At 41.7% G+C, this 25,786-nt stretch overlaps 2 long non-coding RNA genes across 3 annotated transcripts in view; both read right to left on the bottom strand.

The window, feature by feature from the left end:
* The window catches only part of LOC123937314, a 29,293-nt gene extending 12,089 nt beyond the window's left edge, over positions 1-17,204 (bottom strand). For both annotated transcript variants that reach the window (XR_006817451.1, XR_006817450.1), the window contains exons 1-3: positions 17,089-17,204; positions 14,880-15,073; positions 8,301-8,428 (exon numbers count right to left, since the gene is read on the bottom strand). This is a non-coding gene — a long non-coding RNA (uncharacterized LOC123937314). The remainder of the gene's footprint in view (positions 1-8,300; positions 8,429-14,879; positions 15,074-17,088) is intronic.
* A 2,531-nt stretch (positions 17,205-19,735) lies between these two features.
* Positions 19,736-25,786, bottom strand: LOC123937316. The gene is made up of 3 exons (XR_006817453.1): positions 25,714-25,786; positions 21,452-21,507; positions 19,736-19,771 (listed from the first exon to the last, which is right to left on the bottom strand). It is a non-coding gene; the product is annotated as an uncharacterized LOC123937316 (long non-coding RNA).

Raw genomic sequence — 25,786 nt, forward strand, 5'->3', positions numbered from 1 at the left:
CAAAATATTATTGCAATTTTTATAAGTACCTTTAAGATAATTAATATAATTTATATAAGGGGTTACACAATCCAATTTTGCTTGTGCCAAAAATGCTCCACTCTAATTCCCAGTCTCCTTTGCAGCTAGGACTGGTCATACAGCATAGTTCTAGGCAGAACACATGTTGACAGATGCAAGGAAGCTTCTGGGAAATCATTCATCTGTTCATTTAATTTTTTGATAAAAGGGATGGGCGTCAGTGACATCATTCCTCTCCCCAACAACCAGCCTTGAGCAAAGACACAATATCTGGAACAGAGACGCAATTAGGCAACCACCTAATCACAGTAAGGAAAGGACACCAGACGCCCAGGACAGCTAGCCTGTCATCCCCAGAATGCTGAGTCATTGTCCCTGATTGCCTAACTCCTGACTTCTAATTGTTAGAAAAGGAAACCCTTCCATGCTTATGTTGCTCTTTCTTGAATCTCGTCCTCATTTCACAGCAAGGCTTTGTTACCCTCTTTTCTCAAAAAGGAAAAAGTGACTCAGAGAGGTTAACGTGCCTAAGGCTGTGCATTTCTTATGTGACATACTGGGATAAAGTTTAATAATGAATGCAAAACCTGACTTGTAGACAACGTCTAGTCAAGTGCTCCAGATGGTAAGTTAGGCAACGGAACACTCTGTATACATTCGTACTAGTTGCAATACCTTGCAGAGAAAGGGCTTCAAGCCTCGCACCGCCCAATCTCGTCTTTGAATCTTTCACTTGTGGTTTAATTTTTTCTTAATAATTTTCAAGTAATGTGGTTAAGCAAGGGGGGTTAGAAATGAATTTTTTCACTTTATATATTGTCTGTCCTACTTAAAATAAAAGCATATTGGAAATTTGACCCACTAATGAAAAATCAGAATGTCGCCTCATCGAGACACTTGCCTTCAAAATGGTAGAAACCGGGGCACTTGGGTGGCTCAGTTGGTTGGGTATCTGCCTTCGGCTCAAGTGGTGATCCCAGGGTCCTGGGATGGAGCCCCACATAGATATCCCTGCACCCTCTCCCCTCCCCATGCACTCAAGCTCTCTCTCTCTCTCTCTCAAATAAAAAAAAAAATTAAAGAGGGCACATATTGCATGGAGAACTGGAGGTCATACGCAAACAATGAATCATGGAACACAACATCAAAAACTAATAGTGCACTATATGGTGACTAACATAACATAATTTCAAAAACCGTTTAAAAATGTTTTTTTAAATGGTAGAAATCAATGTCTTAAAACAACAGGTGGGCATTATTCCCATGGATAAGGCTCTACTATACAAAATGCTGTGTACAAACTTATCTATGGCCAAAATGCTGGTTTTCCCTCATGAAAATACTGCCCCCAAATTCCAATCATTCTGAAAAACAATTAACCTGTCAAGTTTAAAGTTTTTGTTCATAATTTGGACTGTATCCTGCCATTGATATTTATTTTAATCTCCTACTGATTTCTGTGGGAATTCTTCTTGTAGAATTTAGGCAGGATATAGCCCCAAAGGAATTTCTACAAAGAAGTTTCCCACTTTCAACTCTTTGTGTTTGATTTTTATTAAGTTTAGGTCGTGACGCTATACATCTAAAAATAGGTCTACAGGCTAAACCTCTGATAAAGTCTTCTATTTTTAGATTCAGGCTGAAAGGTCAATGAGAATGCTAAAATCTCACAGGAACAACTACACTACAAATGATTTTTAACCACATGTTTTTGGTACAGTTTTTTAAAAATGGGAATATACTATTTTAATACGTCTTATTCACTGTATATGTCCCCGGATGTTTATCTGCCATGAGATTCATTTTTAAATGCCATTTAAACAATGTTTAAAACATTTTAAAACACTAGATATAATAGTAGACAGTCTTTTAAAATTATAGTAATGGGGGTGCCTGGGTGGCTTGGTCAGTTAAATGTCCAACTCTTGGTTTCAGCTCAGGTCATGATCTTGAGTCATGAGATCAAGCCCCGGGCGGGGGCGGGGGTGGGGGGGTGGGTCTCTGCACTCCACAGGAGTCTGCTTCAGATTCTTTCTCCCTTTCCCACCACCCCGTCTCTCTCAACTCACCCTCTCTCTCTAAAATAAATAAATGCAACCTTAAAAAGAAAACTATAGTACTGATGACTATAGAATTATGGGTCTTAGAAATGCTTTAATGGTGTAAAGTTTTAAAAAAAGCAATGTAGAAAATTATATACACACATATTTGCAGTAATGTAAAAAATGCACCTAAACAAAGACTGGATGATAACAGAAACTTAAAATCTGTGTTATAATTGGTGAATTTTATTGCTTACCAAATTTCCTTATGTTTTGTATTTTATATATTAAGGTTAAAATTCAAGTGCCAACAAATAATATCATTTACCTTTAAATTCATCAAATTCCATGAGCTTAGAGTCGTGACAAAAACTGAAAAAAGTGAGAGTAATGTCACTGAGAATATGCTGGTGAGCATAGCTTAATGTACAGACTTATCAAATCACTATGTGGTCTGCCTAAAACCAGTATAACATTGCATGTCAACTATATTCCAATAAAAGATAAAAAGAATGTGCTGGTACCTCAGTTTTAGTAGTCCCTGGATCACTTCTAGAGCAGCTAAGGGCCCTTATGGTCATGTGGAAATATTTTTCTAATTTTTTCTGGTGTCATGAAAATATCTTTAGAAACTATGGGATACCCATAAAAATTGACCATGAGAATTTCTGACACTGCTCTGTCTACTTGATAGGGTTATTCTGTGGACCAGAGGAGATGATGGGTATCTAAGCACTTTGAAAGCACACACAAAAAGCAGCATCATAATATTCAAGGTTACTGCAAATACTTTCTAGATTAGATCCATAATTTGATCTCAATTGTATGATGAATAAATAAGATAAAATGAAACAATGATGACCCTGACGTGTTGCAGTAACATGGACACTGTCCTTTGTCCCTTAGGAAGAAACAGATGCTAAAATGATTTATTATTTTGAAGTCACTATGCTGGGAAGCTCTCACGCTGGAGAAGCAATGTCCTGTCTCCATTATACAAACTGCAGACCAAACTTGTCCCCACGTTTCACTACCTGAATTCATTTGGAGCCTGTGTGCAAGAAGTGGGGCTGAGTCCCTCAGATCCTTTTTAATACGGGAGGAGTGTGGTTAGCAGACAGCATTTGCATCAAGTGACACTCTTTTCAGGATGGTCCCAGAAGATGACTGATAACAGAACAAGGCTGAGGTACAAAGCCCTCGCCATTTCCGCCCAACTGGCAACCAGTCTAGCAGGCAGACCTGGCTCTGGACCTCCACACTGGCAGCGCTGAGATCTGTCAGGCGTATCAGGGTCTGAGAGCTCCTCCAGGACAACCTTGTTTCCTCTCTTTTCCCCTCAATAAAGCCTTCTCTCTCCATCCCAGTGTCTACTTCCCAAGAACCCAACGGACTCCAAGAGTAACCCAAGACAGCTGGCAGGAAAGGTGTGGTTCCAAGGCTGGCTGGTCAACCCCCCATCTGATGATGAGGACACCATCCCAGTGCTGTGTGAGCCATGAATAGACCCTGGCACAAAGAGGCAGCCCAATTGCTAAAGAGCCATTGACGTGACTGTGGAGACTATTCTTACAGAAGGAAACGCCATGACTGGCGAATCTAACAGAACAGGAAACAGTGTATAGAAGAATGGTGGAATGGTTGGTGGCCCTTAAGTCAGTACAGTGTCCTTCCCAATGAAAAGCTGACACTACTCAACAAATAACTGAGAATCAAGTGTAAAGGCCGGCATCCTTGTTGGTAACCTAAAAGAAGCCAATTTTCTCTCTTGGGAGAATGGAGAAGGCCTATGACAAAACCAAGGATTTCCATGATAGTCACTCATCCTCAAAACAGCTGAAGCCTCAGCTGAAGCAAGTCTGTCCTAGCAAGCTTGGGGCCCGGGCTAGGCGGACCTGGAATCCTGACACTGAGATGAGGATATCTGGGTAGATATCCCTTGAGATTTGGGTTCCTAAGACTCTTTATTTTAATTCTTAAACTTCATCTTTTGAGCACTTTTAGGTTCACAGTAAAACTGAGTGGAAATTACAGAATGTTCCCTTGTATGCACAGCCTCCCCCCCTCAGCATCCAGACTCTTCAGAGCCCTCCAAGCCTACAGCAGTGAGCCTCTCCTCCCTGTCAAGACCTCTCCACACCTCCGTGGAGGAAGAAAGTGCAGACCCGCTGCCCTGCAGGTCAGCTCCCTCAGGAGATTGCCCATCACTGGTATCAGCTTCACTAAGAGTCAATAGTGACTGCCTTATGCAGGCCAGGCCTGAGAGAGGAGAAGCTGTAACAGAACTTGCCTCATTGAAAGCCACAGAGATACTAAGGCTTAAAGCAGTGAAGCCAGTGGCTTTTAAATACCAGAATCTGAGAGGCAGGGATCCACAAAGATCATAACAACCATCCAGGTCAGAGTGGCAGCTGGTGGGGTTTGCTTCATGGTGAGGTACGCAGACGATGAATGTAACGTGGATTCTTCAGCAAAAAAATACATGTGTGAGGGTGTTATTTCACATATAATCAAAAGAAAGCAAGAATGGATCGGCAAGAGGCGGGAGGCTGTCTCTCCCTGTAAAAAGTCACAATCCAGAGGCAGTTTTCAAAGTCAAGAGCCATTAATTGAAGAGGTAGCTGTGTCCACAGGAAGCAAGACCCTAAAACAACTTGGCAAATGCATGCTGTAACCATACTTCCACTCGTTCCCCAGATGAACCTGAAACAATATACTCTCGTAACTGTTCACTGAGAATAGAACAATACTCAGGCATTTCAAGGACTATTAGACACAGGTCTGGGTTAATATGGATACCCAGATCACTAAATTATCCATTTGGCCCCCCTGTTGTCATGGAAACCTATGGGGCCCAGGTAATTAGTGGACTCCCAGAATTAATGCAACCTAAAGTGAGGCTCTGGGTCTACAAATCCACTCAAGGTCTTTTATAAATTTCCCAAGTACATAAATACATTTGACTTTGCTTGGAAATCAAAGTAACCTTCATGATGGGTTCTTGGCCTGTGTAGTAAGAGCTATGATAGTGGGGAAATCTCTGACTTTGCCCCCCATCCCAGTCAAGATAGTAAATGGAAACTATATACCAGGAAGGTAACAGAATAGTGCCGCCCTTCTAGATCTAAAGCCAGGGAGGTCCCAATGTCAACTACAGCTCCATTCATTTGTTAGGCTGCCTCCTGCAAGAAATGGATGGATCCTGGAGAAGGATCGTAGACTTCAAGCAGTGGGCTGACCAGCTGCCCTGATAGTGGTAACAGCATCGCTACAACAGATGACTATGGCCTCAGCCACATGACAAGTAGCTAGTGACTTAACTAATACATACTTTCTTTCCCAATCAACAGAGAAGAGCAGGAAACATTAGATTTCCCTTGGAAAAAGTAAAGTTGCACATTTACAGTTTTCTCCAAGGCTTTTTGACAATCCCACCCCACCATAATATGGTCTAGAGAGATCTAGACTTTTTGGATATTCCACAAAACATCACATGGATCCATCTGATCAGTGATATCGGGGCAACCTGGCAGGATGAGCGGGGTGGGAGTGGGGCTTGTGGAGACACTTGTGCTCCAGAAGACAGGACAGTGCTCCTGGGAACATTCAGAGACCTGTCTCTCCAGTAAAGACTGGAGGGCTCCAGTGGTCAAGGACATGCCAGGATGTTCCCTTCACAAGAGGAGGCAAACTGTGAGAATTTGAATTCCTACCATTCGGAACAAATCACAGCCCTTGGTAGGTGTCCTCATTTTGGAGGCACCATGTTCCATACCTGGGAATACTGCTCTGCCTACATGTGGGGTGAGCAAGACATTGATGAGGAAGGGAATCCACAAACACTGGAATTAACATCCGGAGGCACGGCAGCACCGGCTGGAGAGCAACACTCTGTGAGGACGGGATCCCCTCTTCCCGGACAGGTTACATAACCTTTATATGGGGCTGTGGACCCCTTGATAAAGAGCACATTGGTTTGGGTGCAAGAGTGAACCATCATGATTCCCAATGACTCACACTTACAAATCTGAGCTCTATGGGATTACAGGTCCTCTTCCTCAAAGGAGAACAATAACCATAAAAGTTAACATTTAATAAGCCAGTACTATGTGCCAGACACTACTGTGGTCTACAGGTGTCAAACCATCGAATCCCGTCAAAACACTGCAGAGTACTTACTATCATCAACTTCTGGCTAATGTGGAAACCAAAGCACAAAAGGAAACTTGCCCAAGTTCACATATTTATTAAGTGTAAAACTCAACCACTATGAATACCAAAATTTATGACATGTGAGTCAGAGAACATTCAGTTGATATTGGGCAGCCAACATCTAATGGTCACATGAGATGGTACAGTCAGGCCTTCCCAATGTAGTAGGGCTTGGAGGCAAGTCAAGAGCTAATTTATTTACAGCAAAGGCATGATATGTCTCCAAAATCATCAAAACTCCCTCTTGCCCTCAGCACAGGGTCTATGCAGCATCTAGAGGGCGCAAGGAGTCACAAGGGCCAGATATAAGGGGTCAAACTAGCAATTGTTTAGGGCCACTGTATATGGATTGGTGCTGCTCACAGATTTATGAGTTATTTTTCTTTCAAAATCAAAGAGAAGATACTTAGATGATAGGAGCCCTATGGAAGTGATAGATCCTTGCCCTTCTGTGGCATTTATTTTCCAAGCTGGGTACTCATGCATCTTACAAGGTAATAGGGACCCTGCCAGGTTTTCTATATATCAGTAGGGTGCTGGCCATGATGATGTCCCGAGCACTGATGGGGTAATTACTTATCCTTGCAGAATGACTTGGGACACAGAACCAGAAAGGTGATATAACCCTGTGATAAGGCAGTGAAGATGTACAGCTGTCTCTATCACACGAAAACAAACTTCTGCTGTTTACTGCTTTTGGAGTTAAAGAAAAAAGCATCTGTCAAATCAATGAGTGCTTAGGAAGGGCCATATTGATTTGTTTCAATGAAGAGCCCACATCTTGTACAAAATCGCAATATTGAATCCCCACTTGATTAAACTCCTGATAATCTATAATCATTCTCTGTGCTCCATCTCTCTTTTGCACTAGCTAAACTAGACAGCCAACTACAAAAATGATGAGGATCTCCACTCCCACATCTTCCAAGTCTTAAATGATACTGCAAATATTTGTAATTTCACCAGGCCTCTGGTAATGCCTTTGATTTATACCCATTGTGAGTGGGAAAGATTCTAGAAGCTCCCACTTAACTATTCCTAACAATGATAATAACACTGCATTAATGAATACTGAATCATCGCTCGTAAGTGTGTGTGTGTGTGTGTGTGTGTGTGTGTACAGTAAGGGAGAAGGATCTAAGACTATATATGCTAGGTCTTCAGACACACCATTTACCAGAGAACCTCTCATGGTGAAAGCAACAGCAGGTGTATGATCTTCTGTGGCCCATGAATTCTGGAACAGCACAGAGAGATCTTACAGGACCCAACAAATGATATTAAGAAAGGTACCCTTTCAGACTTTGAGACTTTTAAGCTCCATGACTGGAAAAGTACCAGCCTCTCCTCTGGCAGGATCGAAGGCTTGTGTTCAAGCCTTGTAGTTACAGTAGTAAAACAAAGCAGAGAATTGACCTCCAAGTTCCTACCTTGGTATGATCAGGGTCCTGGGGTCTCGAACGTGTAGCCTGAGTTCACTTCCTCAGTACTCCCAGCCTTGATTACTGTACATATGTGGCTAAAGCAACATCCGGGGAGATTTATAGGACACTAGCCCACAAGGAATCAGCGCTAGGCTGACGGTAAAGACAGAGGTATCTCCCTTTTCCTTCTTCTGGTTATTCTTAAAATAACCATAGAGTCCTTTGAGGAAGGCTAATCAGGAGATTCAAAAAACATTATTGAGTTGCTACTGCACAGATATTCTTGTGCACTCCTTGGCTTCTCCATCAATGAAAGGACACTGAATGTGGAATCAAAGAAAGAGGTGATGTTATGATCCTGTCCAAGCCAGAGCTTTGCTCATCTGACCTGTCCTTGCTCAGATATACAAATCAAGTTGGACCTTAATGGGCTCATCATCTGTTTCCATCCTCAGAATCTCAGATTATCCAGCCACCCCCACAGACCTTCAGACTCTGATGACCAACCACACAGTGCCTGATGCCTATTATGGTAAGCACATTCATCTTACTTTGGGGGATGAAGTGTGACAACCTGGCCTCCGTCACCCCAGGAAATTACCTTATCCATTGAAATCAGGGAGTCATTTCAATTGCCGTGTCTTCCTTCAACAATCGCTAGCCTGCTGGCTCTCCAGTCTGCAGATCAGCTATCAGGCGTTGATAGATGCTCTGTCTTCAGAGTCCTCTCTGGTCAAAGCAAGGTAGGGAGACGTTAGCCACCAAGTTCTACTCCAACATATTTTCTCTCCCAATACCTTTGGATTTCTTTGCTTATTTCATTCCAAACATTTTCTACCTTTTCAGTTTGACTTAGTAAGAGCCACCTGAGACCTTATTTTGGTCACTCAACCAAATCATAATCATTACTGCCAGTGGTGAAAGCCACACTGACATCAGAATTCTGGCACTCCTATCGATAAATCCATCCCAAGCTGAAACTATGTTTCCCCCCTTGTTCAAGCATGCATAGACCCGTTCCCCAGATTCTTCCCGATATGAACTAGGAAATTGCTCCAGCTCTTGGGGTGGGTAAATCCCATCCTACTGGTCTTGACTATATAATCCCTCCTCCCCATCCTCTGCCCCCAGTGTGATGGGATCTAATGTAGTTGTAGATTTAGATATGACACAGCATGATAATGAGGTTAACTGGCTTCCCATTGAAACACAATTCCTTCCATCCCATGAGATTCTAAGTGTTTAAACAGAGCAGTAACAAGCTCTTGGGAAGTAGAAAGGAGTGACTTCACCTGGTATGGAAAGTTTGTTGAAGTTCAATGCCTGAATTCCTTCATCTGCTAAATCCATCCCAGATAACCCCACGCTAGTGTTAGTAGTTCTCTCCCTACCAACTGTGGCCCTGCTGTCTCATCAGGTTTCTTCAGTGGTCGTGAGGCACACTGGTGTGGAAATCCACAACACATGTGGCACATTTGCTTTTCAGCTCTTTCCATGCTCACGGAGAGATGAGAGAGTCATTCAGCCATTGGAGGAAGCCCCTGAGATTTAGTTTATACATTCAGTCATGAATTTGAAAACTTGAGCTCATCATTGTCTTTCTTTAATCTTTAATCTTTTCAGTGTCGATAAAAAAGCATGGCATGAATGCTGTTTCTTGGCAGTGGCAACTCGGCCCCTCATAGCCTCACCTTTGATGGATACCTCAGATGATAGTTGATTAAGCTGTTTACCACTGCACGCCATGAACAGCCACATTCTTGTAACTGTGTAGACGCCACTGCCTTCAACACTGGATAACCAAATAAGCCCCTGCCAAATAACTTCCAGTTCCTGGGGGACTCCTGACTACGACTCTAATATTGATTTCTAAGTCCACTCACATATTTGTATCTGGCAAAAGCAAAACCCCCTACAACACTAGTGCAACTTCTGTAGGATCTTGCAAAAGAGGGCATCCATAAGGAGTGTAGGCTTCAGAGGAGTTTAACCCCACAAAACAGGGATGGCAACCAGTCTTCCGATTATTTGTTTCTTCTCTCCACTCTGCACAGTGCTGGATTCATCTTAAGGCTATTTCACCTCAAGGCCCTAGGAAGTTTGCCAGTAGCAATCAATGCAGGTCATGTGGGAGAAGAGAGTGGCTTTCCTTGGCTCTGTGTCATGAACGGAGAAGAACTCGAGCCAAAGCCTCGATCCAACAGAATTTCCTCATGTCCTTTTGCCATGCGAATGAGGTAAATTCTTCAATGTGCATTCATTATTGTGGATTCTACTTAAAAGACATCTTTTATATTTGAAACAACTCTCTTTCCTCTCTGTATTCTTTGCTTTGTTACTATAAGGAGGCCAGGTTAGCGTAAACTCCATCAAGGCAGGCACTTAATTTTATCATTTTTTGCACCATGAAATTTCTAGTGTTCCGTAAATACTCAACAAGCATATGTGCAATAAATGAGAAAGATGACTCTTTGAGAAATCTTCCCTGTAGCACTCAGAGATGCCTACGAATGGACAACCCCAGCCCATACCTGCCATGCTCTGGATTGTAGAGCATAAAATAATCTCTTTCCCTCGGTGTAGTTTTTGTTAAGGTTATTTTCCTTTGCCTCTTGTGATCTGAGTGGCCTATTAGTGGCCAGGGTTTGGAGGTGGATAAAAAGGAATGAGTAAATAAGGCCTATTTTTAGCCTAGACTCCCTTAATCTGTCTAGTCTATACACATGAAGTCACCCCAGCTCTTATGTTTCCAGCAAATGAGAGACTGATCTTTTGCAGGAGTTGCATCAAGACAGGACTCCAAGAACACTGAAATCCCCTGGTTCCTGCCTTGGCTTGGCCACGCTTCCTTCTCAAAAGGCCCTGTATATACAATTGTGGCAACATAGGAAACACGGTACTCTCTTATTAACTGGGATTTTATGCCTGAGTAGAAGCCCAGTGAGTCAAGTTGAATCATGTGGAAGTATTTTATTTTTCCTATACTAGTTAGGTCTAAATATTCCTGAACCAAGGAGGTTCTCCTGCCTGCTCTTTTTCTCCCAAAGCTCGAACCAGCCTCTCAGAACTCACTACAACAACGAAATGCAAAGCCCACCTGCCCAAACGACAAACGAAAAGGCCATGTTTCCTTCACAGACGAGTCACTCCCCCTTGGAGCTTTGGCTTCGCCCAGCACCTGCAATGGGAACAATTCAAATCCTTGCCTTTCCTCCTCGGGAATGAGCTAAGAATGGAGAAGACAGAGCCAGCACAGCCCAGCTCACAGAGGCTGAGTACTCAACACTGAGGCCTTGAAGCCAAACACAACGGTCAACTGCATACTTGGGTTGTGGTTTCTCTTCTATCTTCTTTGTGCACCTAAATGACAAAGGGCAGCTGATGGAGAAGGCGCGGGTTTGGATGCCAGCCATACTGCCTTTTCTTTTATCCTTGGAGTCCCATCTAATAGGGAAGAGAAATTCCCATTAAAACGTGTGCGAACACAGATTGCTATATATTTGGAAATAGAATGTCATCTCATCAGGTGGTTTTCAGGGCTATGTCGTCTGTGTTCTTGCCCTGAGACAACAGCCCATGAGTCGTTTTGAAAACATTGTCACATATCATTTCCTTAGGGCTCTGGAGCAGAGGGGAGTTTGGGGTGTGGGAGTTTGCTAGAAACAGAAGCCAGTGCAGGGATCATTGTAGACCTGGGATGTGATCTTAGGAAGGGGTCGTAGGGCTTGGAGAAGTGAGGCAGAAAGGTGAAGCTGTTAACCCAGGGCGTGTTAAGGAGCAGGTTACTGCTGAGTGCCTCTGGGGAGATGTGCAGACACACATAGAAGTACTTCTCCCTAAGAGGTGAAGAAGTCAGCTTATTTATCCCCCAACTCCTAACCATCATGGCCTGTAGGCTGCTCCAGGTACATCAACTTCTCAAGTGTGGGCATGCCAGAAAAAACCCTCAGGCAGAGATCTCCATGAGACTCCTCAGAAGGAGGGTGAAGCTTGGGAACGTGCATAGGAGCCCCCATAGCTCCTAGTACAATACATAAACCACCATTGGTAAAGTTATCTTGGATTAAGACTCTTAACTAGATCACCTCCTGAAAATCTGATTTAAATCCTTTTTAATGTCTTCATAAGACTATAAAATCATGGTTATATTTTTCAGCCTTCACTGATAGAATAACATCTGTGTGTGCACGTTTCTTGCAGATTATCATGTCTCTCCTCACCCATTATGAAAACATATTTATAAAATAGTGATAAAGACCACCTTTGTCATGAACCTATATTATTGTTCATAACACTCAGTAATATGCCGCATTTCTAGTCCCTTTCGTGACACAAAACAAAATTAGACAATATTTTTTGGAAGTTTACTGTGTCCCAGACACTGTTTTAAAATGCACACGTGATTTAAATCACTAAATCCTCCCAATCGGCCCGGAAAGGAGGGACTTTTATTGTGCCCAGTTTATAGATGGGAAAACAAGGAGACGAGGGGCTAGTTCACAGAGCAGGAAAGAGCCCACTGGGGGCAGGCTGTCTTCAAAGCCTCATGTGATCATCATCTCTGGCCTATGCTGCTAACAGAAGTGTAGAACCATAGATTTTGCAACCTATTCTTTATTTTTTCTTTTTTTAAAAAATTTAATTTCTTTTCAGTATAACAGAATTCATTGTTTTTGCACCACACCCAGTGCTCCATGCACTACGTGCCCTCCATAATACCCACCACCAGGCTCCCTCAACCTCCCACCCTCCGCCCCTTCAAAATTGATTGTTTTTCAGAGTCCACAGTCTCTCATGGTTCATCTCCCCCTACAATTTCCCTCAACTCCCTTCTCCTCTCCATCTCCCCATGTCCTCCATGTTATTTCTTATGTTCCACAAATAAGTGAAACCATATGATACTTGACTCTCTCTGCTTGACTTATTTCACTCAGCATAATCTCTTCCAGTCCTGTCCGTGTTGATACAAAAGTTGGGTATTCATCCTTTCTGATGGAGGCATAATACTCCATTGTGTATATGGACCACATCTTCCTTATCCATTCATCCATTGAAGGGCTTCTTGGTTCTTTCCAGAGTTTGGCGACCGAGGCCATTGCTGCTATGAACATTGGGGTACAGATGGCCCTTCTTTTCACTACATCTGTATCCTTGGGGTAAATACCCAGTCGTGCAATTGCAGGGTCATAGGGAAGCTCTATTCTTAATTTCTTAAGGAATCTCCACACTGTTCTCCAAATTGGCTGCACCAATGTGCATTCCCACCAACAGTGTAAGAGGGTTCCCCTTTCTCCACATCCTCTCCAACACACGTTGTTTCCTGTCTTGCCAATTTTCGCCATTCTAACTGGTGTAAGGTGGTATCTCAATGTGGTTTTAATTTGAATCTCCCTGATGGCTAGTGATGATGAACATTTTTTCATGTGTCTGACAGCCATTTGTATGTCTTCATTGGAGAAGTGTCTGTTCATGTCTTCTGCCCATTTTTTGACAGGATTATCTGTTTGTATTGAGTTTGAGTTTGTATTGAGCCAGTAGTATTGAGTTTGAGTTTTTTACAGATCCTGGATATCAGTCTGTACTGTCATTTGCAAACATCTTCTCCCATTCCATAGGTTGCCTCTTTGTTTTGTTGACTGTTTCCTTTGCTGTACAGAAGCTTTTAATCTTGATGAAGTACACAAAGATAAACTCAAAATGGATAAAAGACCTCAACGTGAGACAGGAATCCATCAGAATCCTAGAGGAGAACATAGGCAGCAACCTCTTCGATATCAGCCACAGCAACTTCTTTCAAGATACGTCTCCAAAGGCAAGGGAAACAAAAGCAAAAATGAGCTTTTGGGACTTCAAGATCAAAAGCTTCTGCAACCTATTCTTTACATGTCAAATGTCGCTGTATGGTTCTTATACTTTCCAGATCTCTAGCGCTGTTTCCATGAGTCATGGCCACCGATTAGCATCTCTGTGACTGAAAGTCAGCCCTGTGACCTATGGCACCTGTACAGCTTGATGCATAGGAACAGACATCCCCCTTGGTCCTTATGATCTATGTTCTGTGTATGTTTTCCAAGGTCACCAACATCTACTCTCTTTTAGTTGGTTTTCATTGTTTTTTTCCTTTTTAAACATGTTACATATTAGGTCTCCCTGTTCTGTGATACTACAAAATTAACCAAAGGATCAGAGAGGCCTGACTGCATTCAGTGCTCTTAGGATGCATACGACTGTTATCCGTTATCCCGGGCCATTCCATTTTGATGATAAGAGGCGTGGAACATTTATCAAGTTGCTATTTATTTCTTATGGATAAATCTATGGGATTAGAACTGGATTAAGAAATTTATGGGAAATGATAAGCATTTCAAATCCCCACATTCAACAGAAGATAATTGGTACTAGAAGTAATGGTGTGATACAAATTTTTTTGAACTATTACACATAAAAAGCAGACTTTTTCACAGATAATGTACCTCAGGAGTCAGAGGCTCATTATACTTCATAACATTTATTAATTTTTTCCTTGATTATGTTACTTGCACTATGCTGAAAAACAGAGTTGGATGTTGGGTTTTTGAGAAATCCAGTTTAACTTGAAATGCATGGGATGCTATTCACTAACCTACTTCTACATTCTGATAACAAAATGTGTAAACATTCTGGGAGGCCCCAGGGTTTTCAAATTTCAAACCTTTTTGCAGGGATGCCTTGAAGCATTTTAAAATAACAAACACTATCAGCATCCTGTTGGTTCCAAATGTTTTTGATTTGTTCCCACTTTCAGACCAAAGGAACTTATTAAAACCTGGCAATTCTTTTACTTTTGACTTTTTTAAACAAATTCTAAAAGTTTCCATGGTTAGGAGAAAAGAGCAACAGTGTAGATATTTTACCTTTTGTGGCCATTTTCTAAGTATAACCAGAATCAAAGTCTCCTCATTACAGGAAAGATAATGTGTCAAAAAAACAGTTACTGTTTATTTTGGGAAAAAAATCAAGTAAAAAAATTTTAAAATATGGCAGCAGCTGTATTTTCATAACAGAACAGTCCAGTTTCTCGTCAATTTCATTCAGAAATCTTCCAAGAAACTTTCTGGCCCTTCAGTCTACTTTGACTAAACCAGTAAAAGAGAGCTTGATTTTTACACTGAGGTGATGGGTTCTCCAAGCTATAACCTACAGGCTGATCAACGTGGGTGCCATGTTTTTCTCCGACGCAAGCTTCTTCGATGTCGTTCACATCCTGTCAACTCGCCAGCTGTTCACCAACCACGCAATCCACACCATTTACGATGTTGGAATTGTCCTCTGTTCTGTTTCGAGCACATAGTTATAGTTCTTTTCATTCTTTATTTTGCCATTCACTTGAGCAATCTGTAGTATTTAAAATGACAAAGCCATTTTTAGAATATTCGTACTGATGTGATTTCTACAAGGCAGGCAACGTCTGGAGGAAACTTCTGGGCAGTCAGGAATGACCTTCCAAATCCCAAGAAGGTCAGCAAGTTGGAGAGTGTTTATCACTCCATCTGGAAGTGAAGGAGGACCTCCACCTACTAGAGTGTGACAGCCGGGGCCATCGGACAAAGAGGAAGCCCTCTAGGGTCATCCTTGTTACCAGCCCATGAACTCTGATGACACGACCTGGTTTATAATCCTGACAAGCAAGGAACTTGAAAAGTCAGTAGAACAAAGGCAAGCAAGAACAGGGATCCCTCCCTTCTCCACTTTGATCATCCTGTAAATATTTTTGTCTAATCTTCGCACGCTGTTTACTTCCTTTCTCTGCCTAGAGAACAAGAAGGCATTTTGTAACTTTAGATCTTGTTCATGGCAAATACCAAGACCTCAGTAATTAATTTAGAATCTAATGACACATAAGAAAAGGCTACCTTCTTCTCTCCATAGTTCTTCTCAATAACAATAAACTGAGTCGTCTTATCTGACAGCCGCATTGTTTAGCACTTTGCCCCATCCTTCTTAGGATTTTTTTTTCCAACCAAACAAAAAAAATTTTTTTTCCAACCCACCAACATTTCTTAAATTAGTTTTAGATTTTCCCTGAGGCAGAAGATAGGTTGGTTTGCTTACTTTCAGGTTTTATTGCCTTGTAAGACATTGCATAGTTCCAAAGTCAAAGTAACATAAAAATGTTCCGAGAACATTCGTTCCCACTGCTGCTCCTCCTCCCTACTCCCTTCCTCGTCATATAGGTGGATATGCTCATTAGTTTTTGGATTAACTTTCCATTGTTTCTTTCTGAAAATATAAGCAAGCATACACACACAGCTGTGCACACACATACATGCACACAAACTGATCCTATCATCAACACTCTTCTGAACCCTGCTTTTTTCATTTAATAATACATCCTGGGATTACACGTAGCCATATAGAAAGATATTCTGTTTTCCATTTTACAGCTGCACACATATCACCGTGTGGACATGTCATCCTTTATTCAACCAGTCCCGTAGCGATGGATATTTGTGGTGTTTCTTGTACTTTGAAATTACAAATAATACTGCAATGCCTTGTGCATACATCATTTTTTGGCTAATTTTCTGCCAGTTCTAACCAACCGACATATATAATCCATGTGATTTGCCATTTAGCCATCAGATGATCCACACAAATCTAGTGGAACCATTTCATAGTTCAAGGTGGAGATTTTTCACCAAGCTTCAGAGAGACCATCCCACGAGAAAAACACAAAACATGAACCAAATACAGAAAAGCAACCAAGTCTCATCATGATCTCCTTATGGGATAATAAGCCCTAGGAAAATGTGGGGTCTGAACAGTTCACACATCTAATAAGCATCAAATAATAACTATGACAACACAAACGGTTAAAAACTTGTACTGCACTGTGATCCTTTATAACCCACCTTGTGGCAACAATTGGGAAGGCAAACTGTGCTTTCTCTGACGTAATAAAAACTAGACTCAGGGAATGTGTTTGGGGAAAGTCCTGGTGACTTTTAGGACAGACTTTCGGTAGATGCATTTCATCATCTCATCTCATTTTCACATACTACCACATAAAATAGCTTTTGAACCTAAATGCTGACGATGGTTCCATGTTGGGTGTTCGCAAAGAATAAAACTTTTGATTTAATTTGAGGCCTCCAATGTATTGGAGGGACTGATATTTTTTTTAAGATTTTATTTATTTGTCAGAGAGAGAGAGTACACACAAGCAGGCAGAGAGGCAGGCAGAGAGAGAGGAGGAAGCAGGCTCCCTGCCGAGCAAGGAGCCTGATGCGGGACCTGATCCCAGGACCCCAGGACCATGACCTGAGCCGAAGGCAGCGGCTTAACCAACTGAGCCACCCAGGCATGGAGGGACTGAGATTTTTAATGTTGAACTGCATCTATTAACTTACTTTTTAACGCAGTCGATAGCTCTGCGAGCTGCTCCTTCCACTCCACTTCCTGCTTCCTTTAACGTCACGTGCTTGTCATCCAAGACAACACACCCTTGTTAAATAACAACACACTATGCAAGCTGAAGATTAATGAGAAAAAAAATAAAATAAAATGAGAGGTAATTCTAGTCAGCTTATGGATCTGCCCCACAGTTTCTGTGCACCTGTGCACAGAAACATTCTGTCAGAGTGTGGGCTTGGAATACCAGTGCCTGAAGTCATGAAGGGGTGATGCCAGTCAATATCTGAGTGGCCTTTGGAAAGTTACTTAACATCATGGTACCTCAGTTTCCTCATCTGTAAAATGGAAATAAAGGTTGGGGCGCCTGGGTGGTGCAGTCAGTAAAACATCTGACTTCAGCTCAGTTCACGATCTCAGGGTGGTGAGGTGGAGCCCCGCATCAGACTCCATGCTTAGAGCCGCGTATGCTGGAGATTCTCTCTCTCCTCCCCTCCCTACTCTCTCTCTCTCTTATTCTCAAATAAATCAGTTGTTAAAAATAGAGAAAATAATGGTACTGCCATCTTATGGGATTGTTTCGACAATTAAATGAGCTACTATTTAAAGCATTTGCTCTTGGGACAGGGTATGTGCTCCATAAACTTTCATGATTGTGAATCTAAACTACTATTGTACTTAGACTCATCTAGGATGGGAAACTGGTGGACCGCATGGTAAACTGGATGGCTGACCAGCTTTCAGAAAGGCAGAGTGAGAACAATGACCTTCCATAACGATAGAGGCATAAGGATGTCTAAAGACAAAGCCAGAAATTTCCCCAGGAAATACTAAAAGAACTCAGTGATGTGGGGGGGGGAGTAGGGAGGGGGATTCCAGAATCTCCTAAATTCTTCAGCACACAAGACAGCCACAATTATTTTGAGCCAGGAAATCGTTAGATAGTGGCTTTGAGTCACAAGAGTATTCACATGAAACCGCTTTAAAACTTCAGATTCAATATCCTTTGGTAACATCGTTTCTGGGATCTCCTGCACACTCCCTTCCACAAACCTAATTTCAGGGTTTCTACTCTGTATCTTAGCATCAATGCATAAATGATGTTTATTCTATTTACAGCAATGCCCTGGTGATGCTATATTTTTATTTCTTATTCTTTTTTTTGGACTTAAAGATCCACGAGGGCAATATTTATTCCGTTCACCCATTTTTCTTTGTTCCTATTACTGAGGAAATTGTTTAAAAAAATGGCTTGACTTGACATGAACAAAGTCAGCTTTGGAGAATATTTGAGAAAGATGGCATTAGTTATAAAATTATTAATATTTTTATATTTTGACAATATTTAGATACTAGGACCAATTTTATTTTGTGCTCTGTCTGGGATGGGATGATAAAATTATATCATCAGAATAATGGACAACATAATTAGTTGCCAGGTCTCTGTGAATTAGAAATCTAAGGTTTCTAATCATTAATATGATTTCATACAATAGAGGAATCAGAACTTTTTGCATCAAATCTGTTGTCTGATCACTAAGGGAACTCCTCTTGTTCACCATGATTCTTGTAGTGATATTAAAATACATAATTCATGTTGAGTCCATGGGGCTGAAATATTTCATCATCTTCAGAGTAAAAGAGGGAATTCTAGGAAGGTCAAAAAAGCTGCAAAAAATTCAGAAGCAAATAACTAGAATTATATAGAATTCTCTAATATTAACCAATTCTGACACAAAATTGTAGTTTAAAATAATGTTAGAAAGCGTGACTATTCTTGAAGCATCCCAGCATTTAATGCAAAATAGATGGAGACAAGAAGCCCCACAAAGAATTGATGTAATAAGTTATTACGTGAGACTTTTTCTGTCTTAGAAGTGCCGCTGAAAACATGGACGGGACTGGAAGGGATTATGCTGAGTGAAATAAGTCAAGCAGAGAGAGTCAAGTATCATATGGTCTCACTTATTTGTGGAGCATAACAAAGAACATGGAGGACATGGGGAGATGGAGAGGAGAAGGGAGTTGAGGGAAATTGGAAGGGGAGATGAACCATGAGAGACTGTGGACTCTGAAAAACAACCTGAGGGTTTTGAAGGGGTGGGGGGGGGGGAGGTTGGGGGAACCAGGTGGTCGTAATAGGGAGGGCACGTATTGCATGGAGCACTGGGTGTGGTGCAAAAACAATGAATACTGTTGCGCTGAAAATAAACAAAAACAGAAACAAAAACAAAAACAAGCAAACAAAAAAGAATAAATGAAATTATTTCTCTTAAAAAAAAAAAGAAGTGCTGCTGAAGAAAATAGATCAAGTTCATATATAATCTTAGGAAGAGTGCTAGACATATCTGTTAGATTTTTTTAAAAAGAGAAAAAACGTTCCATTGTCTATGGTCGATCTCTAGGACAGGCGCCATTGCCTACATGAGAAGCAGATCTGAAGCAAGGAAGAGAATTATCAGATTAGTAGTGCAGAAGCCACAAGTGATGAGATCTTGTCTTTCTTTCCGGTAGGAGTGGTCCCTACAAAAGAGCCCAAAGTTGAAGTGTTTACTCTTGATTGCCAGGGTTAAGAAGAAGCAGGCAATGAGTAGTCTGAAATAACGCTGACCTTCCTAAGTGATAGGAGTTGTCTCTTACCTGACTCCTCTGCTGACGATTCGAGGGTGGCAGGTGTCTCAGCTTCCAAAAGGACAGAGAGGAAAATGGGCAATTATAAGGTACTTCAATCTTTGAGTTAATGTAAAAGGATCCCTTTCCACCAAAAGAGTTCCTCCCCAAACCATTTTAGAGTTCAATTCTCAAAGATCTGAAGAAACAACATGCAACTGTCCCACGGAAATTTTTTGAAGGTCCTATGTGTCTTCTTTCCTTACCGACTGAGAGACAGAAGCTTTTAGAAGGAAGAGAAATACTGAAGTACAGAGCAGCTCAAGGGGACAATCATGGGACAAAGTGAGGGTCCCGGGCACTAAAGGGCCAAACGGAGAGAGGACAGTGGGACGTATGTACCACAAACCAGGAGAGAGGTTTCTAATTTTGCCTCAACTTGGATTTCCCTCTCTTTTCCCCAAAACTGGAATGGAAGGACCCATCCACCGGTCCGAGCAGCTACTCTGTTTTCATTTTAGATTCTTACCTGCCCGAGGCAGCGAGGAGGCAAAAAAAAGACTCCGTATAGGTTTCCTGCTCCCAGTCTTTTCATCTATGCCTATAAGGAGGCTTGTGGGTGATGCTAAACCAGTTCTCTCCTCATGTGTGGGAGAAACTTTATCACTAGAATTTATGAAAAATCTCCCTGGAATTAAGTTTGCTACTACCAGCCTACGAGGCTGATTTGTAACACGGGGAAATCCACACACACAGACACGCAAGCACATGGCTGAAGGACCCTGTGTGACTTCCCACTAGCCCTGAATGAAAAGTGCGGTTTCTTTCTGATGTCCTCCATCAGAAGCGCCTGTCCCTGGTGACAGAACAGTTCTGACTTTGTACACCTCAGGGCCTTCTTGTTGCCTCTACTAAGCCGAGGATAATCTTGCTTTCTCTTCTTCCCTGTGTCTTGCATTCAAGACAGCTAGGAAGGTGTCATGCCTCATGCATGGCCTCATGCCTCAAACGTGGGCAGACACCGGGAAAAAAGGAGAAGCAGGATGCTGGCCAGAATTCCTCAAAAATGTGGGGCACCTGGGGTGACTCACTAGGTCAAGCATCTATTTTTGGTTCCAGTCATGATCCCAGAGTCCTCGGATGGAGCCCGTGTCAGGCTCCCTACTTAGTGAGGAGTCTGCTTCTCTCTCTGCCCCTCCCCTGCTCATGCTCACTTTCTTTCTCAAATAAATAAATAAAATCTTTTTAAAAATTCCTCAGATATTCCCTTCTGAAGAATAAGGATATAAAGAATATAAATACAAATAAAGAATAAAGAAGGAAGACAGAAGAAAACATACGGTGTTTTAATGAGGGAAGGAGAAAAGTGTGTTTAATGGCAAAAAAGAATTTGCTAGTGATTGCTCTAGGTATTACATGTAGCATTTTATTCTTAAATATAGAATTCATGGTGGATGCTCTTTGGGAATTTAATTAAAAAGGTAATGATTCATGCGCTCTGGGAGTTCTTAATCTAGTTGAGAGGCAAGTTTTACATAGAAGCAACGCCCAGAAATACACTCAAATCACAAAAAAGTCAAGTCCATAAGTACTGCTGAAAACAAAACAGAGTCAGAAATATTAAATCAAGGAGAACTTCCTGGAAAAGGTAAACTTCATATGATTCCAGCAAAGAATGGCAGAAGCGTGTTGGACACAATTTCAAGGTGGTGGGAAACTTGTGAATGCAGAAACTCTGACTTCTATCATCACCTCTTGCTGTTCTGCCGACATCCCCTCCATGCCCGTGGGTTTGCACACACCAGCCCCTGGTTGTTGGGAGAGCATAGGGAAGGTACAGTCATTTTTCCTCTTTTCTCCTCTGAGAACATTCAGATTCTGTATTCAGAGAACTGGAGATGATTATTACTTAACATGTTCTATCCCTCAAGTTCTGCATTTGTCTTTCATCTGGCCTTCGGAAAACAGTGCCTTCGGCTATTAAGGCAGGTCTACCAGAAGGACTGGAGGCGGCAGGGTGGCAGGACAGAGTGCGTTGCACATTCTACCCTTTGTCTGCGCACAGTCAACCCGTGAGCCTATGACTGTGTACAGAACGGGCGATTAAAACCACATGCTTTTATTGAAAATCAAAGCCAACAGTTAAGTGACTATTAAAGTGAATACTAACATATCACCCTTTGAAAAATGGAGAAAATACATGAAATAAAAGGATTAGATTATCTCAACTCCCTTCCCACACGTTTTTAAAAAGCATCTTATTGGAACATTGCGTTTTAAACCGTAATAGGCATGAGTATGAGAGTGACTATTTCTCTCAGGACACAGAGGACAGCCCCTTGTTATCACTCGCAGGCTAAGCAAAGCCTTTTCACCTCCACCATGACGAGAACCCAGAGGTAAGATACCCCAGACCCTAGCTCAGTAACATAACCTTCGGATTAACTTAATAATTGACTCACGTAAATTTAATCTTGCAGAAAGCCAAGTCTAGTTACTATTCAAATTCAATTTTGCTTACTTGTATTTCACTTCAATTGAGTTTACTTTTAGAGTTTTTATCCTCAAAATTTCTTTAGGGCAGTTGTTTTGATCATATCATATTATATACTGTCACTGAAACTACCGCAATCTGAGTGTAGATGTGGTGTATCATCATAACAGGACACATAATTTAAACTCAGAGGAGTTCCAAAGCCATATCCCTTCCCAGTAGCAGATCAGATTTGATCCAGAGTGTGGTGGAAAGTTCTGAAGAACCAGTCAGGACCTGTTGTCCTGATATAACCTCACTAGTTAAATTAATCCCACTGATGAGATGATATCACAACGCTCTACAAAGAAAGTTTGCGTGTCAGGTAATGTTATAATTTGCAATCATGTTTCCAAGCCTATAAACTTAAATTTTCTTTTACTTAGGTTTTGATGATGTACATACTCAGACTTTTTAAAATCTCACCATATGATATAATCATATCAAGCTAAGATACAACTTATTTTTTTTGTTGAGGTTGTTTGCATCTATGTTCATGAAGAATACTGGTCTTTTTCTTGTAATGTTTTAATCAGGTTTTGAGATCAGAAATATACTGGTTTCATGAATTGGTCAATGTTCCCTTTTCCTCTGTTTTCTCTAAGACTTTGTGTAGGATGGAGACCGTTTTCTCTTAACATGTTTGATAGAATTCACCAGTGAAGCTATCGTGGTGTGAAGTTTCATTGTGGAAATGTCTTTATTAATGAATTTAATGTATTTAAAAGGTATGGTTCATCTGATTTCCCATTTCTTCCTGCCACAATTTCAGTAACTTTTGTCTTTCAAAGAATTTTTCCACTTCTTTGAAGCGGTCAGATTTGTTGACATGAAGTTGTTTATAATATTCTCTTGTTCTCCTTCCCTAGAATTGGTATTATCTACTGCGGCAGAGGCAAACACTTAGAAGCTTAAAACAAATATTTAAAGATCTCACACAGGTTCCTAGATTCTGGGGCAGGAATTCCCCAGTATGGTAGCTAGGTGGGCCTGGCCCAGGGGCTCTCATGAAGCTGCATGCTGTCAGATGCTGGGGGGAGGCCGTAGCCATTGGAAGGGTTGACCAGGAACGCAGAATTTGCCATCAGGGCAGCTCACACATGAGTCGGACAGATTAGGATTGGTTGCTGGCAGGAGTTCCTTGTCATGTGAACCTTGCCACTAGGCTTCTTATCTGTGGTCACAACATGACAGCTGGCTGCTCCCAGAGTGGGGGATTCAATGACAAACAAGGTGGACGACACAATGTCTCTGAGGCCTGGCCTTGGGAGTCACACTTGGTGAGTTTCATGATACCTTTTGGTCATGCTTGCGAGCTCTATTAATGTAAAATTCCTACTGAAGTAGGAGCACCAGGAGGTGGGGATGGTCGGGGCAATCTCAGAGCTGGCTGATAAATATTTATTACTCAACATGCATCATTCTTGGTATTTGTAATTTGTGCCCTCATATTCTTTTTATTGTTTTTTCCTTCATTGGTCTAGTAAAGGTTTCTGCAATTTTATTGATATTTTCAGAGAACCACTTTTTGACTCTAAGTTTCTTGATTACTCATCTGTTTTCTATTTCACTCATTTCTGTTATTTCCTTCCTTTTACTTTCTTTGTAGTTATCTCCTTTCTCACTCTTTAAGGTGAAAGTTTCCATCACTGATTTTAGAATTTTCTTCTTTTCAAATGAACACATTTAAAACTCTAAATTTTCTGGGGGGCCTAGGTGGCTAAGTCAGTTGAGCATTCCTTTGAAAAAAAATTTTTTTTCTTTATTTGACAGAGAGCACAGCAGGGGTACAGCAGAGGAAGAGGGAGAAGCAGCAGCTTTCCCCAAACCTGCTGAGCAGAGAGCCTGATGCTGCGCTCAATCCCAGGACCCTGGGATCATGACCTGAGCCGAAGGCAGATGCTTAACTGACTGAGCCCCCAGGGTGCCCGAGCATCTGACTCCTGATTTAGGTTCAGCCCATGATCTCAGAATTGTGAGATCAAGCCCCATGTTGTGTTCCACAGGCTCAGGGGGAATCTGCTTGGATTCTCTCCCTCTCCCTCTCTCTGCCCCCACCCACCACTCACATGCCCCTTCTTTCTCTAAAATAAATAAATGAATCTTAAACAAAAAAAAAAAACCTTCTAAATTATCTCTTAAGCACTATTTTAGCTGTAGTCCCCAAATTTTGTCACACTGTGTCTTTCATTCACCTCAAAATATTTTCTGACTTGCCTTGTGATTGCTTCTTCAAGCCATTCATTATTTAGAAACATGTCACTTAATTTGCAAGTATTTGGGGATTTTACTAGTATATTTCTATTATTTATTTCTAATTAATTTCACTGTTCTCAGAGAACATATTCTGTAATAATGAAACTTTTTAACTACGGAGACTTGGTTTATGGAGAATTTACCATGTGCACCTGTCAAGAATGCATTCTGTGTTGTTGAATGAGTTGCTTAGAAATATCAGTTATGCCTAGATGGTTGATATTTTAAGCATTCTATATTCTTACTGACTTTTCTTGTCTACTTGTTCTGTGATTTACTGAAAGAAGATTGTTAAAATCTCTAGTTATGATTTTTTCTATTTTATTTATGTGTTTTGAAGCTCTGTTTTTAGGCGCATATCCATTGAGGTTTGGCACCCTCTCTTAATGAGGCACCCCTTGATCACCATGAAATGTCCCTCTTTATATCCAGTAATATTGCTTGTCCTGAAGTCTACTTTTTCTCCTACGAATACAGCCGCTCCCCGCTTTTGCTTCTTCATGAGTAGTATTTGCCTGCTGTATCTGTTTTTACCTTTTTTGTGTGTAACTCATCTATTTCTTCATATGTAAGTAGGTTTTTTTGAACAGAAAACATGGTTTTTATTTCCCCAGTCTGACAACGTCTGTATTTCATTTCTATTAGTACCATGTCTTCATTAAAGAGGAATAGAGAGGGGCCAGACCTCCCAACAAGAGGCAAATGACCACCCAAAAAGGTAGATCAGGCCCGAGGGACTTATGGGCAGGCTGCTGAGAGGAGTCAAGGAGGTCAGGACCCCGCAGGAGCCCAGGAGAGGCTCAGTGTGAGATCTCAGACATGGGGCCACCACTAGTCCTGCAGGGGAAGCTGGTCAGAGGTGTCCTTGAAGCAACTTCTGCCTGACCGCCCTAGAACAGAGAGTGGCAACGTTTTCCGTAAAGGGTCAGATGGTAAATGTTTTAGATTTTAGAGGCAGGATTTTGCCCATTGAACCTAGTTTGCTTATCCCTGCCCTAGATTATTCTCTGGTCCTGGTCTGGGTTTTGGTCTTTCATGTGCATCTCATTTCTTCTCCACCACAAAGAGACGCATTAGTTATTTGTCCCATCCTTAGCCTGCATCTACGGAACAGCACGCAGGTCTCCCTCGTCATCCTCTTTGCGCTCGCCATGCTGTTCCTCCCTGCCCCTGTGGTGCTGCTGGTGTGGTGAGAAGCGGTGGCCCTCCCCCATGCCTCCCTTACCCTGGGCTTTCCGGTAGGTACAACTCTGTGGTCAATTTCTAGCATTCTCTCAAGCCAGGCTGGGGACTCCTCC

Source organism: Meles meles, chromosome 2, assembly GCF_922984935.1.
Source record: "Meles meles chromosome 2, mMelMel3.1 paternal haplotype, whole genome shotgun sequence".
NCBI lineage: Eukaryota > Metazoa > Chordata > Mammalia > Carnivora > Mustelidae > Meles > Meles meles.